Source organism: Apteryx mantelli, chromosome 8 (assembly GCF_036417845.1).
Source record: "Apteryx mantelli isolate bAptMan1 chromosome 8, bAptMan1.hap1, whole genome shotgun sequence".
Classification (NCBI taxonomy): Eukaryota; Metazoa; Chordata; class Aves; order Apterygiformes; family Apterygidae; genus Apteryx; species Apteryx mantelli.
In genome coordinates this window covers 33,041,108-33,058,613 of record NC_089985.1, presented here as the reverse complement: position 1 = coordinate 33,058,613, position 17,506 = coordinate 33,041,108, and the positions used below count along the sequence as shown (strand labels likewise).

At 53.9% G+C, this 17,506-nt stretch overlaps 2 long non-coding RNA genes across 2 annotated transcripts; one reads left to right on the top strand and one right to left on the bottom strand.

Annotated features, from left to right (window-relative positions):
• Positions 1-2,458: 2,458 nt before the first annotated feature.
• On the top strand, positions 2,459-3,505 carry LOC136992521 (uncharacterized). Its single transcript, XR_010884805.1, has 2 exons — positions 2,459-2,530; positions 3,185-3,505. It is a non-coding gene; the product is annotated as an uncharacterized lncRNA (long non-coding RNA).
• Positions 3,506-3,815: 310 nt separating this feature from the next.
• Positions 3,816-4,623, bottom strand: LOC136992522 (uncharacterized). Its single transcript, XR_010884806.1, has 2 exons — positions 4,051-4,623; positions 3,816-3,918 (listed from the first exon to the last, which is right to left on the bottom strand). It is a non-coding gene; the product is annotated as an uncharacterized lncRNA (long non-coding RNA).
• Between the last annotated feature and the right edge of the window lie 12,883 nt (positions 4,624-17,506).

Below are 17,506 nucleotides of genomic sequence, written 5' to 3'. Positions count from 1 at the left end.
GGGGGGAAACCTGGTGGGGCTGGGCAAGGGCAGAGGCACCTGGTGTTGGAGTGATGCCGAGGAAGAAGAGAAGTTGCTACCGGTCCCACATTTTGGGTTGCTCGTTACTGGCTTGTCTGGGTCTGAGGGGTAGGAGAGGAGGGCAGAGGGGTTTTAGCAGGCAGGAGCCCGGTGCCCCCCGCCAGGGCTGCAGGGCACGGCCCCGAGCCACCGCTGGCGAGGGTCCCCTCGGACGTTGCTTGCAAACACCAGCCTTCCTGGGGAGGGAGAGCGACGCTGCCACACAGGTAAAGCTGCATTCTCGGTTTTAAACCCTTTATGGGGAAACCATTGCAAGAAAGATCACCGATGCTCAGAAATTCCTTGTTCCCTACATTTTTTTTTCGGTAGCTGAAAAGTTAACAAAATGGTACAACCTTTCCAACACGCACACAAACACACACACGCGCCCCTGTTTGTAGCCTCCTAGCAGAACACACCGTAGACCTCTCTGGGGTATGTATAGCTGTACTTTAATTGTGATTTGAATGGTACATTTCCTCTGTCCATCTTTCCTCCTGCCTGCTTTATGTCTCGGTGTGTGGAACATCACCCCGTTTCTGTTCGAAACAGCACTTTCGGTCAATGTCGTACCGTGTGATTGAATTCTCTTACGATTTTTTTTCAGCCCTGTCCCTTTCTCTCCCGCCCTCCCCTCGGATTTCTGCATTTTTTCTGCAGAAATGAAGTAACCAAACCTGGTACCCTGATTCTCGACCCACTGTGGATGTGCTATTTAGAAAACACATTTGTTGTAATGTGTGTGTATATATAAATATATATATATAATGAATATATCAAGGATATTTCTAAATAAAGTTTTACAAAGCAGCCTCCACTTGCTTTCTTCCACTCTCCCATCTCATTGCTCAGCAGTTTGGTCTCTCAGTTCTGTGCTTTACGGGGCAGAAGCCCTAGGACGGCCCCTATCCAGCCATCAAAAGTCACGAGGCAGGCGGCAAAAAGCTTGCAAGGGGGTTTACTATCCCAAGAGAACAGGGTGGGAAGGTTCGTTTGTTTTTTTAAGTGGAAAAAAAAAAAATCTAGGGAATATCGCAGGTTTTTCTCATTTGCTGCTGAGCTGCCAGGCTGGTGGCCGGGCGCCTGCGCGAGGGCTCGCACCCGCGTTGCCTCCACCAGTATTTGTGTCCTTCGTGCAGGCGGGAGACCTGGCCCAGGTGCAGGGAAAGAGCTCGGAGCACAGAACTGCCTCCAGCCCCGCATCCCGTCTCCGGCTGGGGCCAACGGCCGAGTTTGTCCAGCGCTTTTTACCCCCAGGTCGGATTTTAGAGAACAATTAGGAGGAAGAGCGCGCGAGGAGGGCAGGAAGGAAGGAGAGCTGTGAAGCAATCCTCCCGCTTCATGTGATCGTTACAAACCCGCGCGGTGTTACGCGCAGCAGAGGGTTTGCCAGCCCCAAAGGCTCGGACGGAGCGGGCTGGCGTCCCGCTCGCTTCGGCCTCCCGCTATTTCCGCGGGGGGGGGGGGGGAACGGTGCTGCCCCCCCCGGGAGAGGGGCTTAGGGAGGGGGATGCTGCTTCCAGGCAGTGCTCAGCCTCAATTTAGTAGGCAATGACAGTAATGCCTTCTTCAAACAAGAGGTCCTTATCGCAGCTAGGTGGACAAACACTTTAAAAACCGCTTGAGCTTGTAACGTTAGTTAGAGAGAGTTTCAGGCTAAGAGGTGGATTGAAAATGTGTGTGCGTGTGTGTGTGCAGCTCCAGCACAGCCCTGCTGCTAACGGCCTGCATGCGCGGGGCAGGCCAATGGCAGTGGCACTACAGGTTTATTCTTGGTTTGATTTCTATGCTTTTCTAAGCCATTCGCTCTTTAAACAAGCTCTTTTAGGGCATCCCTCACATTTTTAAAGCCTCCCCCCCAAAAGCTTGTCCATGAAAAGAAAAAAAAAACCCAACCCACCAACACCAGCAATCAGCTGTGCAGCCAAAATTTGCTTCTAACGCTTCTGGGTGAAATTTGCCCCCGGTGAAAGACGGGGGCACATCGAGCCTCCCGACGGGGGTGGAAGGGAGCCCATCCGGGTGCAGCCCGGCGCAGGGAACATGGGAGGACGTGTCCCCACTTTGGTGGCCGCCATCCGGCATGTGGTGCCATGGAGCCAAGAGCCCCGCAGCCCATGCTGGGCTCTCGCCGGCGTGGGGACAACGCATTGGTCTTCCAGCAACGTCTGCGGCCGCCGGGCAGTGAACGCCCGGCCGTGTTTACCCAAGGTTGGCTGATCACCGCTGCGCAGCCGGCTTAACCCCCGTCCTCCCGTCCTGCTGTCCTCCCGGAAAGAGCTGATAGCTCGTGTGCGGTTTATCTCCCCTTCCCACCTCCCTGCCTGCTCCCTCCCTCCCTTTCACCACCAGGAAAACTCCCCTTCCCACCTCCCCCTCCGCTTATTTCTTCCTTACACGAAAACGGCCTTCGCAGTCACGTTGCCTTTGCCAACAGCACGCTGTTTTGCTCAGGAAGCAAACTGTCAAGGTGAGGGTTTAAAATCACTCCCGGAACATATATTTTTAATGGCAAGGGCCAGGCGCTGCAAAACAGCTGGGCTGGGAGAGAGCAGGAGCTGCCGGTCCTGGGGATGGGAAGGGGTCTGGGGTAGCGGGGAGACCTTTCCGCGCTGGGGCATGCTCCACGGATGCATCCCCAGAGCTGTTCCTGGTGGCCCTGCAGTGGCCAGGCAACCAACGCTGGAGAAGATCTTCCAGCCTGGCCCACAGGTGGAGCTCCCCGGCCCAGGCAATGGGGCTGGAGGAGAGCATCCATGGGGTCCTCTCTGAAGCTGCTGAAGGGGGTCTCCCAGCTGCTTTGCCACCGACACACAAGCCAACAAACATCTCCGCCTTTTTTTTTTTTTTTTTTTTTTCTTAACGTGATTTTTAAAAGCCCTTCCCACCCTTGTTTTCAGGCTGGAAATTTAATTCATTTTTCAGCAAGCTACTTACGTTGGCTTTTTTTTACAATGGTTTTGCCTTGCAAGCAACCGTCTGGCCTCCAAATAGTTTCCTAAAATGCCTGGTGTTCTCCCCCTAACGGCGTTAGTTGCATGTTTGAAGTGCACTATTTGCACTATTCCGTATATTTGAATTCTGTGGATTCAAATATACAAAAAAAAATTGTTTTTTTTTTTAGATGTTTACACAAACCATGGGGGAAAGCAGGAAACTACCTTAGGGTCCCAGTCTTAACAGCATAGAGACAACCAGTGCGGAGGGGATGGACACACGCCGGGTTTCACGGGTAACGTTGCCCTTGGGCGCCTCTCCGGGGCAGGAAGGGGCCCGCCGGTGAGGCTGCGGCTCATCTCGCCCCAGTTTCGGTGTTGGATGAACTGAACCAGTTGCACACACTATTCTTAAAGGCAACAGGGATTTTGGCCTCTCTCACGCTGTGGGAAATTTTCTGGCAAATAGTAGTTTCCTCAAAAACCTGCAGCAAGCGCATGTAAAGATATTCTGTTTGCTGACTTTTCTAACATTTCTAGCAGCACAGGGACAGAATTTAAGCTCTGGGTTACAAAAAATTCCCCTTAACATTGCAGAAAGGAAAACAGTCATATCCTGCCACAGAGCCCATCATTTTGTGAAATTCTCCCAGAGTATCGTGTTTTCACTGGGTGGTTGTGGTATGGACGAAATCGGGCAGTGAGAGAGGAGGGGAAGTGGCATTTAGATAAAAATGAATTAAAAAAAAAAAAAGAGAAGGCAGGAGGGACATGTAACTCAGAGACAATGAAACAAGAAACACAAAAAGAAAGTCACCCTAAATTTGGGCAGTTTTTATTTTCAAGCCTCATTATCTGGTTTTAATTACAGCATTTCTGGAAAAAATCATGTTATAGGGCCGTCTGAACTGACACTCCATGCCTGAAAAAAGAAAAAAAAAAGAGCAAGGACCTGCTTTTTTATGGGGATTCCCACATCATTTAATTAAAATACGCTCATTGAACATACAGCACCCAAACATTCCCACCCTCGCAAATGATGAGAAAGCTTCACCTCTTCATCGTGACGGCCCATCGACAACGGGAGCAAGTAATTTATTGCTCGCTGGAGCTATTCAATATGTTTCTCTCCCCTGTGGCCGGCGAGTTACGGGCCCTGCACGATGTTCCCACTGCCGGAGAAAGGCGGCAGCCGGCGCGCGGGGCCCGGGGGAGAGCGGGGTCGGATGCGGCAGCAGATGAGCCCCGGCCCCGCACGGAGCCGGGTCCCGGCCCCCCTCGCCCAGGCGCGGAGGCATTTCTAACCCACGCGGGCGGGCCGGGACAAAGTGTGAAAAAGCAGAAGTTTGGAAGAGGAAAAGGAGCACTCGTCTTCCTGATTCGTGTTCTTCCCCGAGGCTGCGCAGTGACGAGGACGTTGGCAGGCGCCCGCAGCGGAGCGGCTCCGGCCGAGGCGGGGGAGAGCCCGGGGGACGGGGCACGCGGGGAGATGCTCGGAGACGGGAGAGGGGCTGCGGCCTCAGGACCGGGGACCCACGGGCAAAGCCGGGTTTCGCGGCGGGCACGGCGGCGTCGCGGCCCCGCGCTCGTGGCGCCCGGGGGACTCGTCGCTTCCTAACCCCCGGCGAGGGAGCCGTCACGCGAACGCGGCGGGCGGGCTGCCGCCGGCGGGCGTTTGCAAACCCGTCTCCCCTCGGAGGTATTTATTTTTCCCGGCGCTCGGAGCTATTCTAAGACGCCCCGGTGACCTTTCCGGGGAACAATTTACTATTGTGTTTTGGTGAAGCCCGGCCTCTATTTTTACACTCTGTTTTGCTGATGCGGGGAAAGGGAGCGAGACGGGAATCCAGCAGGAAATGGGAGGGAGCGTCTGGAGCGCAGTTAAAACTGCCCCGGCGCTTTGATCTGCCCGGGGCTGCTGCTGCTGCGGGGCCGGAGCGGTGCCCGGCCAGCGGCGCGCGGCCTGGGCAGGGGGGCCGAGCGCCCGCGCCGGGGCCGCGCTCCCCGCGAGCCGCAACCGGCACCCGCTTAAACCTGCCGCCGGCCGCAGCGGGTTTCGTGCCGAGGCCGACCCTGCCGCCAGGGCGTTTGGGCTGTCTCTGCTCCAGCGGCGCCCGCAGGGCTACGGAGGGTGGGAGCAGGTCCGGCGGCAAAGGGCTTTTGGCAGAAAGAGGCCAGAAAAAACGCGGCGGTGCCGCGATCCTCGGTTTGCCCCCGATGGAAAACGAAAGCCGGATTTCTATTGGCATCGCGTTGCTTAACGGCTGCCGGGAACAATGGGAGGAGATGGCCTACGGAGCGGCCCGGAGAGGTTCGGGAACTTGCCCGAGGTCGCAGGGGAAAGCTGCGGCGGAGGCAAGAATTTGCCCGGCATTCCTTGCGCTCTGCTCGGCGTTTCCCCGTGGGGCTGCCGTTCCGCAGGCCAGAGCAGTTCCCCCGACGCCCGCGTCGCCCCTTGAGAAATGCATTTGTGTGCTGAGGGACCCACGTACGGCTTTCCGAGGACACTTTTGGGAACCCTTTTGGGGGGGCGATTGCTGCTCAAGCTGAAACGTCTGCAGCCCTACGAAGCATCCGCCGTGCCCGTGGTCATCCCAAGGGATCGGTGGCACGACTGCCATCCCGGGATGTCCGACAGCACCACCTAGGCAAGGTGCGGCGAGGCCGAGAGCGGCCAAGTCCCAGTGGCTGGGTTGCTCCCACAGCCCCACTGCAGAGGCCCAGGCTGTGGGGCGGCAGGAGCAGCGCGGTGTCGGACCTGCCCGCAGCCCTCGGGCTGCGTCACCCAAGATTAGCAGGTTGCATGTTCGAAGCAGACTCCTGGAGCTGCAAACTGTCCCAGGCCGGAGAGGGGCTGGAAGAGCGTTGCTACCTGCGTGCCCTGTTCACCCCGCTTTGGAGACAGGAAACCGGCTAGACGGACCTTGGCTGTCCCGGGGGGGCTGTCCCTGTGCCGTTTGCAGTGCTTGCAGGGCTAGGCACTAGCCAAAACCCCTCGGACATTGCGGAGGTGTTCAGGGGAATGGGGCCACGTGGCCAGCACGTTCCCCAAGCCCTGCAGCTGCCCTGCTTTCACCGTCTGTCACCCCTCGCAGCACAACCCCACAGCCAGAGAGCCTGCGAAGAGCATGTTGCTCTCCTGGGGTTGTCCGAAGCCACCAAAATCAGTGGCAAGGTCCCCCTGCGTGTCGGAAAGGCACATGAGCGAAGGGACGCTGCAAAGCAGAGAGCCCAACTCCAGAGCATTTCACTCGCGCTGCCAGAAATACGTCCCCCTGCGTGCTGTTGGAGCAGAAATGAAACATTCCCACACCCTCCTAATCATGCACCTCGTAACCATCCGGCAGCAGAGCATTGCTTCTCTCCATCCCTGGGAACGGTGTTGAAACGGGAGCTGGGAAGAGGGAGAAAAGCCACACGGGGTTGCCCCTGGGGACGGCTGGAGCTGGTTAGCAGCTTGCTGCCGCAGATGTCGTGGATGGGAAGCTGCCGCTCAGGGTCGGGAGGGCTCTGTTCATGGTTGGCAGATGTGTGGGTGGCGAGTTGGCACCACGGTCTCCCCAGCCTGCGATAGGCCAGAAACGAGCGGTGGCTGCAGCTCCTCTGTAGGACATCGGGTCCCTGATCATGGGACGTGCATGGGACTCAGCAAGGCTTGCGGATCTGAGCCATTTTGCTGCAAAATACCCTACTGTGATGGACGGTCAGCACCAAGGGGTCTGTTACGTTGGCAGCTGGAGACCCCCTGGGTATCTGCTTTGCACCGTGCAAGGCGCTGTACAGCAGGTCAGGCTGCACGGCAGCAACCGGGCCCCGACCTGGGACACCCGCTGCAGAGCAGCAAGTCCCCTCTGCTCCCCCAGGCCCCGGTGCCAGCCACAGCCGCTGCCCCGCGGTGCAACACGTCCTCCGTGGTGATTGCCCTGCTCCCAGGACTTGCCGCTGGGTCCCAGCTCTCCCGGGGAGTCTGCCTGCGCGGCAGGAGCAGCGGCACCCAGGAGAGGGAGACCCGCGAATCCTAACGGCAGGCAATACGAAACACCTGGGTGGTTTTGCATTCGGTTTGATCTGCAGAAATCCCTCCTGATCTGCTCTCCGCCGTGTCCTACCAGCTCTGAGCTGGTTTTTCCCCTGCCCTTCCAGGTCAGGTGACACCGAACCATTTGGACAGGTACCGGCTGCTCTTCCCGGGCACTTTCCCAGATGGCAGCAACCACTGAGCTTCCCCGGCCTGACTGAGCCGCCTGTTGCTCATATCTCTGCCAGCCTGTTCGGGTGGACGAGCCGTCCGCCCTGCCCCTGGGGAGCGGAGCCCCCCGCCAGCGGCCTTGCCCCAAACGAGCTCGCCCCAGCTATCTCACCGCTTGCAGGCGCCGGGGCAGGGGTACAGTCCCGCACGCGCGCACCCATGCGCGGGCAATATGAAGGCCTTTTTGGGAAGGAGCGTGGGTTGTCCCCTCCGCCTGTGACGCTGCCCCGAGGATGGAGACGTCTCCACCTCCACCCCAAGCGCTTGGGTCCGCCCTGCAGTGGCAGCTCGCGGTCCCCGTGCTGTGCCCCAGCGGGGCTCCCGGCGGGTGGCGCGGGGCTGTCACAGCCTTGCCCAGGGCGGCGCTCGCTCCGGCCGCGGAGAAGGGAGAGCTGAGCCGATGCGGCTGCTCTTGCTTCCAGCGCAGCCGGCTTTCGGCAAGCACGTCCTTTGAACAGGTCTCAGGGAACCCCTTTCTGCAGATAACTCTTAGATCAAAGGTAACCACAGAACAAGCGCTTCCTGCGATCGCAGCGCAGCCGGCGCTGGCGAGGCCGCCGGGGCTTCGCCGGGCGCCCCGGCAGGCCCTTCGGCGCTCCCTGCCCGCGCCGCGGGAAGGATGTCTCTATCTGTACCAGAAATACCGCCGCCGCCACAGGTAGAACGTCCTGCCGGCGACACAGGGTTTATAACACAGCTAAATATTCCTGCCTCTTCCCAGGAGAGGGCAATGGCGTGCAGACGCTGCGCTGCGCAGCGCACCCTGCGCCTGCACACCCCTGCCCGCACCGTCCACGCCGGGCCGCAGCGCGCGTGCAAACCCTCCGGCACGTCTCCTACCTCCCACGGGAGCTGCTCGAAACCTGTGCTTTAAAAATTGCATGCGAGGCTTTGTAAGGAAATTAAATTTGTTAACATGATTCAATGTGTTCTTGACATTTTCCAAATAAAATGTTTTAAAGGTTTTTCCTCTCTTCTCCACCCAGGGTGATCATCTCTCCAAGGCTTCATGAGGTTACCACAGACAGACAATCATTATGTTATAACCAACCTATTGGAACAGTGCAGCTATTTTCCTGCAGAATTTGGTATTTGGGGGGTTTAAAGTCATAGGAGAAGTCTTGGGCGGGTGCTGTCGCTCAGGCAGGCCGGTCGGGCTGTGGAGTCTTGCAGGGAGACCCCAGGAGACCTTGGGGTGAGAAGACCCTGCAAGGGCTCGCATTTCCAGGTGGGAGCACTGGTGGCTGGGACCATGCCCCGCTGTTCATTTATTTCTTTATTTTTAATTAATAGCTCTGCCAGCCCTGGAAACAGCCTCTTCTCTTCAATCCCAGGCAAAGGCGTCTCTCAGGGGTCTTCGACTTCTGTCCTTGAAATCTATTCACGCGCCGGTTTAAAGGGCAGGCCTGTTCCCAGCCACGGCAGCACAATGACATTGCTCTGCTTTATTCAGCCCTTTTCTCTCCGTGCCTCCCGTGGGAGCCCCGACGCGCTGCCCCTATCTCACGGCACTCAGCTCGGCTGCGGCAGCCTCTCTCCGGGGCAAGGAACCTCCAAGGCTTCGGACACAGGTTAGGGTCCTCCAAAAGCCCCCTCGGCTTCACCGTATGCTGAGAAACCCCTCTCCAGCGCCTTGGGTTAGCATGAAATCCCTCCGGCCTTTCTGTGTCCCTCCCGCCTCCTTCCCTGACAACAGGAGCCCCTGAATGGTTGTGCAAAGCAGAAGATGACACGATTTTTCCCATCTCCTCTCTTACCTACATCTGTTTGCTTGGGCCGCAGCCAGAACAGTGACTTCACACGTTTGATTTTTTTTTTTTGCTCGATTTTTTTGCTTTATTTTCCAACCAGCCAAACGCTCTTGCCTGTTGCAATAGCGACAGTGGAGCAGCCAGGCCAAATCCTGCCCCTGTGTTATGGTAATCGCGCCTGCCACCCAGCAGATGCGGGCTGCAGGAATAATAAGGCTGTTTAACAGACACGGAGGAGGAGAGGGGAGCTTTTGTCTGGCACTTGCTGGGGTTGGAGTACACTTGTAAAGCAACAACTGGAGCTCGTTGAAAAGAAGTGGAGGTTATTAGATGTGTTTTGCTCGCTTCTGATTGCCTTGTTATTTTTCCCCTTCGAATGCCAGCTGAAAGCTCGGATGCTGGAAAGAAGGAGGAGCGAGATGCCATCTGAAGATGAGTTTCTTTTGCTGACTGTCGGGGAATTGGATAGGGCTGGTGCCAGCTGGCAGTGCTCTGGCAGCTCGCACCCCGCATTCAAGGATGCTCAGGCCAATTTCCCTCTTTTGGGGTGTTCCTCAGCTTTGCTGAGGGCCTCCTACTGCTCCTGAAAGGCTGTGGGGTCTGGAGAAACCACTTCCCTGGGAGATCTTCCTCAGACGATGCTGAGCACTGGCATCCGGGAGGAGGGAGAGCGCCTCGCTGGGGATACACCGAAATTTGGCTCTTGCTTACCCCATGGGGACACGGGAGTGTCCTTCCCATGAGGAACCGAGCCCTGCTGCTTTCCAGGAGCATTATGAACCCATTTGGCTAGGTCCTGACAGCAAAACCAGGCAGGATTCAAGGGTGCGCTTTATCACGTGCTGAGCTGTCGAAACACAGGGCTCATCACCAGGGAGCGCGGCCTGAGCCGAGAATTTGGCAGAGCTTGAAGAGAAAAGGGCTGCTGATTGGGATAAAAGAAATTCAAGCGACAAGTGAATGCAGGAGCTGGGCTGACAGGAGCTAGCAGAACATAAAATCTCATGCTTGGGGGTTATTATCCCATTTCTAAGTGTTGCGGTTTTGGATGAGAGAATCACGGAAGATGGATCTTGGTACCACGGGGCTCCTCTATCTTCCTCTGAGTATCTGGAGACAGAAAAATAATCAGACAGGTCGTGAGTCTGTCCATCCATCTATCTACCTACCTACTTACCTGTCTATCCCTCTGTCTCAATGCATATCTCTCTAGCCCACTCTCTCTGCTTTGAAAACAACAGTGAACCCGTTCAGAAGGCAGGAATAAAAGAAATATATTCTCTCTCCAATTCAGGTAGCTCCTCATAAATCTTCCAGGCTTCAGTTTGGTCTCCTAGGACTCCTGGGTCAGTTGTGAACCTATTTAATCAGCTCAGATGATCAGTCCCGTTTGTTGCTCTCCAGTTGCCGAAAGGCCCTTTGAACTCTTTGTCTCTTTATTGAATTATCCCCGCGTCCCCTGACGATTTAGCCAGACAGGCCTATTCTGCACGACAGTTCTCAGGTTAATAATGCGGCACGCTGGCTGCGCCTGGGCTGCAGAGCAGCCCACCAACGTCCCGCTGAAAGAGCAGAGCGCTCCGAAGAATTACAGCCAGCAGCTCCCCTCTGCCAAGCTGCTTATCGCTGTATCTTCCCACGTCACTTCACTTGGCACTCCGTGTCACTGCAGATTTCCATAAAGACACAAAAAATTACAACCCCAGCCAGAAAGGTTTGAAGCCAGCCTGTGCCCTGCAGCACAAAGAGCTTCCAGGGGAAAGGTCTGCCTGGTGCCCGTGGAAGAAAAGTCAACTCTTTTGTGGACAAGTGCTTTCAAACGTCTCGGAGGGGGTTAGAAATCACAGCTGACCACAGGGATGCAGGCTTTGTTTTTAGCGCATTTTAGTGCATTTTAGTTTTCAGCTGGCTGTAGCTCAGGAAGCAGCCTCGGCCAGTACCTGTGCTGAGGGCTGGTGTTTCTGGTGGAGGTCTCTCATGTTTTTCCGGCCCTTGAAGCCAGGACTCGGCACCTCTCAGGATCTGCCCTCCAAGAAGCAAAAGAGCAAGATTCTTTCCACTGGATTGGACCAGTTTTGAACCAGGGAAAAGCTGAAGTGTCATCTCTAGTAGAAAGGCCTTTTGCCTGGTGCTGAAGTTTTGATGGAGATGGTTGCTACCTGCCTCAGTGCCCCTAACAGACTCCGAGCAATGCAGATGTCCCCAGCCGAACACGGTGAGGAACAGCTGTTCCTTCACCTTGTCTTCAGCCAACTCCAGCCAAAGGGGCTGCATATGTCTCTCCAAAGGATGCTGCTCTCCATAAATCACAACTTAGTATGGACCACCATCAAGACAGGCAAAGCAACCTAATCTATGAGCGCATTAGGGTGTTGGAAAACAATAATCCAAGAAGGAAACACATTATCTGGCCTTGTTACTTTACAAAGTAATTTAAATTAATTTTTCCCTAGAGTGGTTAGGGAGCACTGCAACTTGCCCTTGTCTATTCTCTCCGGCTAATGAAGCTTTACCAGTGACTGCTCGTGAATTCCTATTAAGACCTCATCTTAGAGGTTACAGGGCAAAGCAATTTCTGCCCCTGGGAAAGATGCCTACGAATTTGTAATTGTAAGTCCATGTTTGATAGGGATTAGCATCTGAAAGGGGTAGAGTGGTGGATAGTGGGGAAAACATTATTTCAATTAGCAGAAGAAAAGCAACTTAACATCTGATTATAGTTTACACTTCTAATTTTCTCCTATTCTGGCACCTGGGATGATTATTTCCTGAAATCATTCCCCCCACTAACCCAGCCAACTCTTTCCCTCTCCTCCTCTTGGTCATCTTGGTTGAGATTCATGTGTAAACGGTTGATGAACTGGTGGTTTTTTTTCATTTTCCATTCTTCTCCCAGATAATGGCAACACTCACAGAAGGATGTGTATGAGAAACAGGGATATCTCTGTTCATCCATCTTCTGTATTCATTGGGATCCATCTGCACCTAGCCAGACTGAATGAAATGTGATGTTCCTCTTCATACTAAGGAGGTTCAGGACTATGAAGAAGGGGCTTTGCTTGATGACTGGACTCACGTTTAGGATTTTGGCCAGAAGCTTGGGTTTTACTCCGGCTCTCCTAGGTGGTGTCCATACCAGTTTTGGGCTGTGTGGGCCACAGAAGGGGTTTACCGTGCCTACCTCCTTGACCTGCAAGCTTTCCTCCTGCAAGCCAGGGAAAAGACATCCATGCTGCTTAGGATGGGGCAACCCAAGGGCATCTGCTGGGGGACAGTCACCCCACAAAACCCTGCCTTGTTTCTTCTTCATCTCTGTTGCTGGATATAACCCAGCCTGGCCCCAACCATCTGAGACCCCCCAAAATGGTTTGTCCCCCTCACCTTCCTCCCCTTGGGTGAGAGGGCAGCCTGGTTTCAGATCACGAACAGATGCAACACAGTTGGTTTCTGGGGAGGTCCAAGAGCCCTGTGGTTAAACCTGGGCTGCACAGCCCTGGTGTGGGGCAGTGACATCACCCCAGCACAGCCAGACCTCGCTCCCACCTTGCATGATGGGAATTATAACCGGGGAAAAGTTTAAAGAGATCGTGAATGCTCCAGCAGGCCCTGGGAGGAGAGCATAGGATCCTGTCTTTCCCTCTTCTGTCAGCAAATAGCTTTCACTTGAGGGATAAATTAGCCAAGTACCAGCAAGGGTTGGAGGGCTGTTCACTTCAGGATAGTGGCCCTGATGCCTAGAGCTTCACTCTGCATTCAGAAATTACCTCTGATTGTCCAGTTTCCTCTGATCCTGTAATGACAGATGCTGTTTGCTCTGCAGGGACTTGGCCTTTGCACTAACCTGTGGTCCAGATACTTTTTTATGGCTGATTGGCCTCCTATTTCCTAATGATGATGCAATCAGTTTTTGGATGGGAGATTCCTCATGAGAAGACTTGTTACTATTTAAGGAAGATCATGAAATCCATCCTTAATGAAAGGACAGGAGAAAACCCTTCCACCAAGTTACACTGAAGCCTGAGATTATCATTTTTATGGGCTTCCAATCTTTCCTGCCTCATGTCTTATCAGTGAATGCAGCTGGAGGCTTCAAAAACCCTCCCAGCCTGCTACTGATTTTACGGGACGAAGATTAGAGATGATCGGATAGTAAATTATTCATTGCGTTTGATAGCGGTGGGCAGAAGGGACTATCCAGATAGAATTCAGCCCTCTTCTCCCTTTCTGTGCCTCGTGTATTGGGGTCCTGACTATCTGCCACTCCAGCAGTGCCAAGGCACTTTCCCTTGTGCTCGGAAATCGTTAGGAGCGCCGTCTGCCCTCTGAGCGGACCAGAAAGCCAAAAGGGACTAATTAATGCTGGCTCTTCCCATGGCCATAAGGCCGAACCAGAGGCAGAAGGATTCACTTCTCTCCTTTCAGGGATTTTAGGGTCACTTGTGGCCATTTGGTTTGATTCCTGCCCAGCCCAGGGCAAGGTGGGACAGATCAAGTGGTTGTTTTCTTAGCCTCATTTTTTAAGGCTGTAAGGCCTGTGGCTGTTGTGAATGTGCTGTCAGCCCTGTTAATAGCTGTTAAACCCATTGGCCTGTTTCACTCAGGGGGACAGCGGAGCAGAGAGCTCAAAGAGGGACAAAATCTGCCAGTTATGTACAAATAAGCAGCTAGATAGAGGAGAGGGAGCCTCCGAAAAACTAGTAAGCATGAGAAAATTACCCAGAGTTTCCCAGGAAATACCCGCAGGCCACGGTGATGTTATTGAGCAGGTCTCAAGGGAAAATGAACTGAGTAGCACAGCCCTTGGCTTGGAGCTCAGTCCTGGACACGAGCACCCGTGTCGGCCACCGCCTGGGGGCTTTGTGACCCTGCTCCCCAGCCACACAGCACCGGGACGTCCCATGCGGCCAGGATGAAACCCACTGTGGGGCCACCCTCACTGATGCCACGGGGAGCATGGGGCTGGACAGCACGGCTCTGCATTCGATGGCTGCTGGGTGCCATGCCACCCTCTGAGCATCTGCAGTGGTGTATCAGCTAGGTTTTACAAGGTCTGAGCATCTGCAGTGGGGTATCAGCTAGGTTTCACAAGGTCTGAGCATCTGCAGTGGGGTATCAGCCAGATTTTACATGGTCTGACTGATTGCCCTGTTTAACAAAATGCCCCTCTAGTGATTCATTAAGGAGTTAAGAGGGTTTTGTGATTTTTTTTTTTTTTAAGCATAGCACTGGAAACAAAATGCCTCCAGCAGCAAGCCAGTACCTTGCTCTACCGTGATAGATCTGAGCGCCACTTGGCCCCTCTTCCAGGATCCCAGGTCTCAGAGTCTGTTCCCAGCACGGTTTTGGGAAGATTTCATGTTTTAGAAAAACAGCCTTCCCTCAAACCCAACCTGAATTGCCATGTCTGAAAGGCAGTCGCCTCTGTTTTCTCCTGTCCTTGGATTTGCTTGAAGTTGCATCTCCATTTGTGTTGCCATTCTGTGTCTGGGGCTTCAGTTTAGGTGCATGGTGCAGACTGGATGGACACATGGAGAAACACCTCCTCAGCCTAGGGACCCTTCAGGCCGTAAGGGCACCCCGTGTTTTTGGAGCATCATCTCCTGCACATCCTGCACCATGGAGAGAGGCCCTGACGTTTGTGCTGGGCATCCCCTGTCCCACTGGGTGCTGCTCCTGTGGCGGGATGTCACCTGGGCTCGGGGACCAGCTGTGATGGGCACAGCCCCAACATGAGCCCTGGGGCACCAGGGTGGGATGGGTTTGGTGGTCCAGCAATGGGAGAATGTGGGTACAGCCCTAGCGCTGCCATTTCGGGTGGCGAGAGGACAGGGCCGGCATGGGGCAGGGAACGATCCTTGCTGTCCTTGCAAAAACTGGACAGTGCCTGCAGACAGCAACGACGGTGGTCGGGTTAGTCTGTAATTAAATAACCCATCTCTGAAATAACTAACTCATTGCACGGCAGGAGTGTCCTGCCAAGCGCGGTCCTGGCTGACCCCGCTGAGGAGTCCAGGCTGCAAAAGGGGCAACGCAGCGCTCCCCGCAGCGAGGACCACGGCTGCCTCGGGTGCACCCTTACGGCACGCTGCCCGGCCGGGTTTGCACGGGCAACCTGCGGCCGTCAGGGCTTCCCGAGGCTTCCTCCAGCGGGTTATTCCAGGCCTGCTCCAGAGGAAGAAGACCTTTTGTAGAGAAATGTGTCTAATTAGCATCCGCCCTGGGGGACTCATCAATCGTCTAGCAAAACGTGTAATAAAACGCAGAGACTGGTTTCTTTCTTTGCCCTGTGTGTGCGCAGGAAGGGAGCGAATCTCCCGGCTGAACTGCAGCGCTGGGGTGCGGTGTGGAAAGGTTTGAAAGTCAATATCTATGTAAAGTGCGGGAATTCTGGGGCGAATGGGGGGAATATTTATTTTTTATGGAAAATGTCAGAAGAAACAAACATAAAATTTTTTGAGCAGTCATTTAAACATCAATATTTTTTAAGGAAAAAATAATCTCTTCTTTACGGGCTCTTCAGGCTTGTTCTTATCTGTTTTCCTTCTTTATTTTTATGACTCTTTCTGAGGGAGGGGGAGGAGATGAAGAGGATGAAGGAGGGAAGGAAGGAAGGAGAAAGGAAGGAAGGAAGGAAGTGAAGGAGAAAGAAAAATAATGTCCATAAAAACACAGAGCTCCACAAAGCTTTTCTAAAAGGAACCAGCATCTGTGTTTTGAGCCATATCACCCAAGAACACCTTTTAGATTCAGGAATGGGTTTGAGTAAATGTTAATTTTGGCTAAAAAAGACATTTCTTTGGAAAAAAAGTGGCATTTTTTGGAGCACATCAACATAAATGCTGAGATATAAAGACCTGTTTTTGTACAAGACCTGCTGTATGGGCTACTACCTCTATGAGTCCTTGGGAGAGAACTGAACTGGGTCTGGCTCCGGTTGAGCTTTGAGTAATTGCCTGGCTGCAGGGGTGACTTTCCCCTTTCTGTGCCTCAGTTTCCCTCACCTGTAAAACAGGCCTGCCAGGGTTTGTCTCACCACGGCTGCGCGAAGCTGAAGGCCTAAATGTGAGGGACAGTGAGATTTCTCAGAGTGTTGCAGTGGGAGCTGGCAGCTTCCCTTCTCTGCTGGTCCCAAGTTGCACATTGCCATGGAGAGAATTATAAAATCATGGATCGGAGGGCAAATTATTATTGTATGTCACGGCAGCCCTGCGTTCCTCTCTGGTCCAGCCCATCACATCCCCACCACATGCCCCAAGAAATGTGGCTGGTGGGTGGGCTGCTGGGGACATCCCTGTACTTTGAAAATCAGCCAGGCATCCCCAGGGTCCCCTGGAGCTGGGGGGAGCCTGGTAGAGATGTTCTGGAGTAGGTGTGGGTCTCTCTTGCCAATGTCTCAGACGCTGTTTTGTTTTGTTTTGTTTTGTTTTCTAAGGGTGGCAGCAGGACTGGGTGCTCTAGGTTTGGTGACTTGAATTCTTTTGTTCAAGACATTTTTTTTTTCCTGGGGTTGTGCTGAGAGGTGAACAACAAATAACTACCAGAGAGCACAGCTCTGCATGCTTCCCGTGAATGGATAAAGTGCAAATAAGTCATTAGGAAACCAAAGTTCACTCTCATTTTCACATCTTCACAAGCCAACCCATGCCTTATTATTTGTAACTAAATGGCTTTTATAGGGCCTTATTAGGGGCAGGTCCCTGTTATGCCTCATTCCTCCCAGGAACAGCACAAGGAAGTTCCTTGCCTTGAAGAGTTTGTCAGCAAAAAACTTTCAGGGCTAGGCAAGAGGATTACCTCACTTTGAGGGTGGGGATTTGGGCACAGAAAGATGAGTGACACACAGGAGTTTGGCAGAGAGTCAGGAGCTGGCCTTCAATCTTGCACTTCTCAAGCCAACTCAAGCTCATTTCTGAGATAAATAACACTACTTTAGCGCCAGAGGAAAGAGAAGGAATGAACAGGGAAAAGCCTAACATCTCTTACACCATCGACTACGTATTCCTGAGGGTACTGCATGTTTCCGAATGGGTCCCTCTTTGGTGAAGGGCAGTACGGGAAGCAATTTATGCTGTATTGAAGCTGCGCATCCCGACCTCTTGGCTCTTCCTGCAGACTTTTCTCTCCTGCCATCTCCACGCCTCCCTCTACATGTCACACAGGCCCTCAGCCTAGGTGGGAGCTTCCATGGATGTTTCACCAGCTCTGGAGCTGAAGAGCAGGAGCTGCTGCAATCCCGTGCCTCTGTCGGGAACCCATTGCCCAGCCGGGGTCCTTGTGTGGTGAAGGATGAGATCCAGAATATGAGAGTTCAGGAGCTGCCCACTGAGCCAAGGGGAGCGTTCACCGACCCAGAGGGGGGTTTGCCTTGAGGAAAGGCTGTGAGATACACCAAGGAGAGTGCTAAAGACGAAACCATTGCCTCACAATTTTAAAATTTCCTCAGGGAGTAACTGAAATTGCGCAGCCATGAAGCCAAATAGCTTTTATTTTTTCCTGCAGCGCAAGTTTGT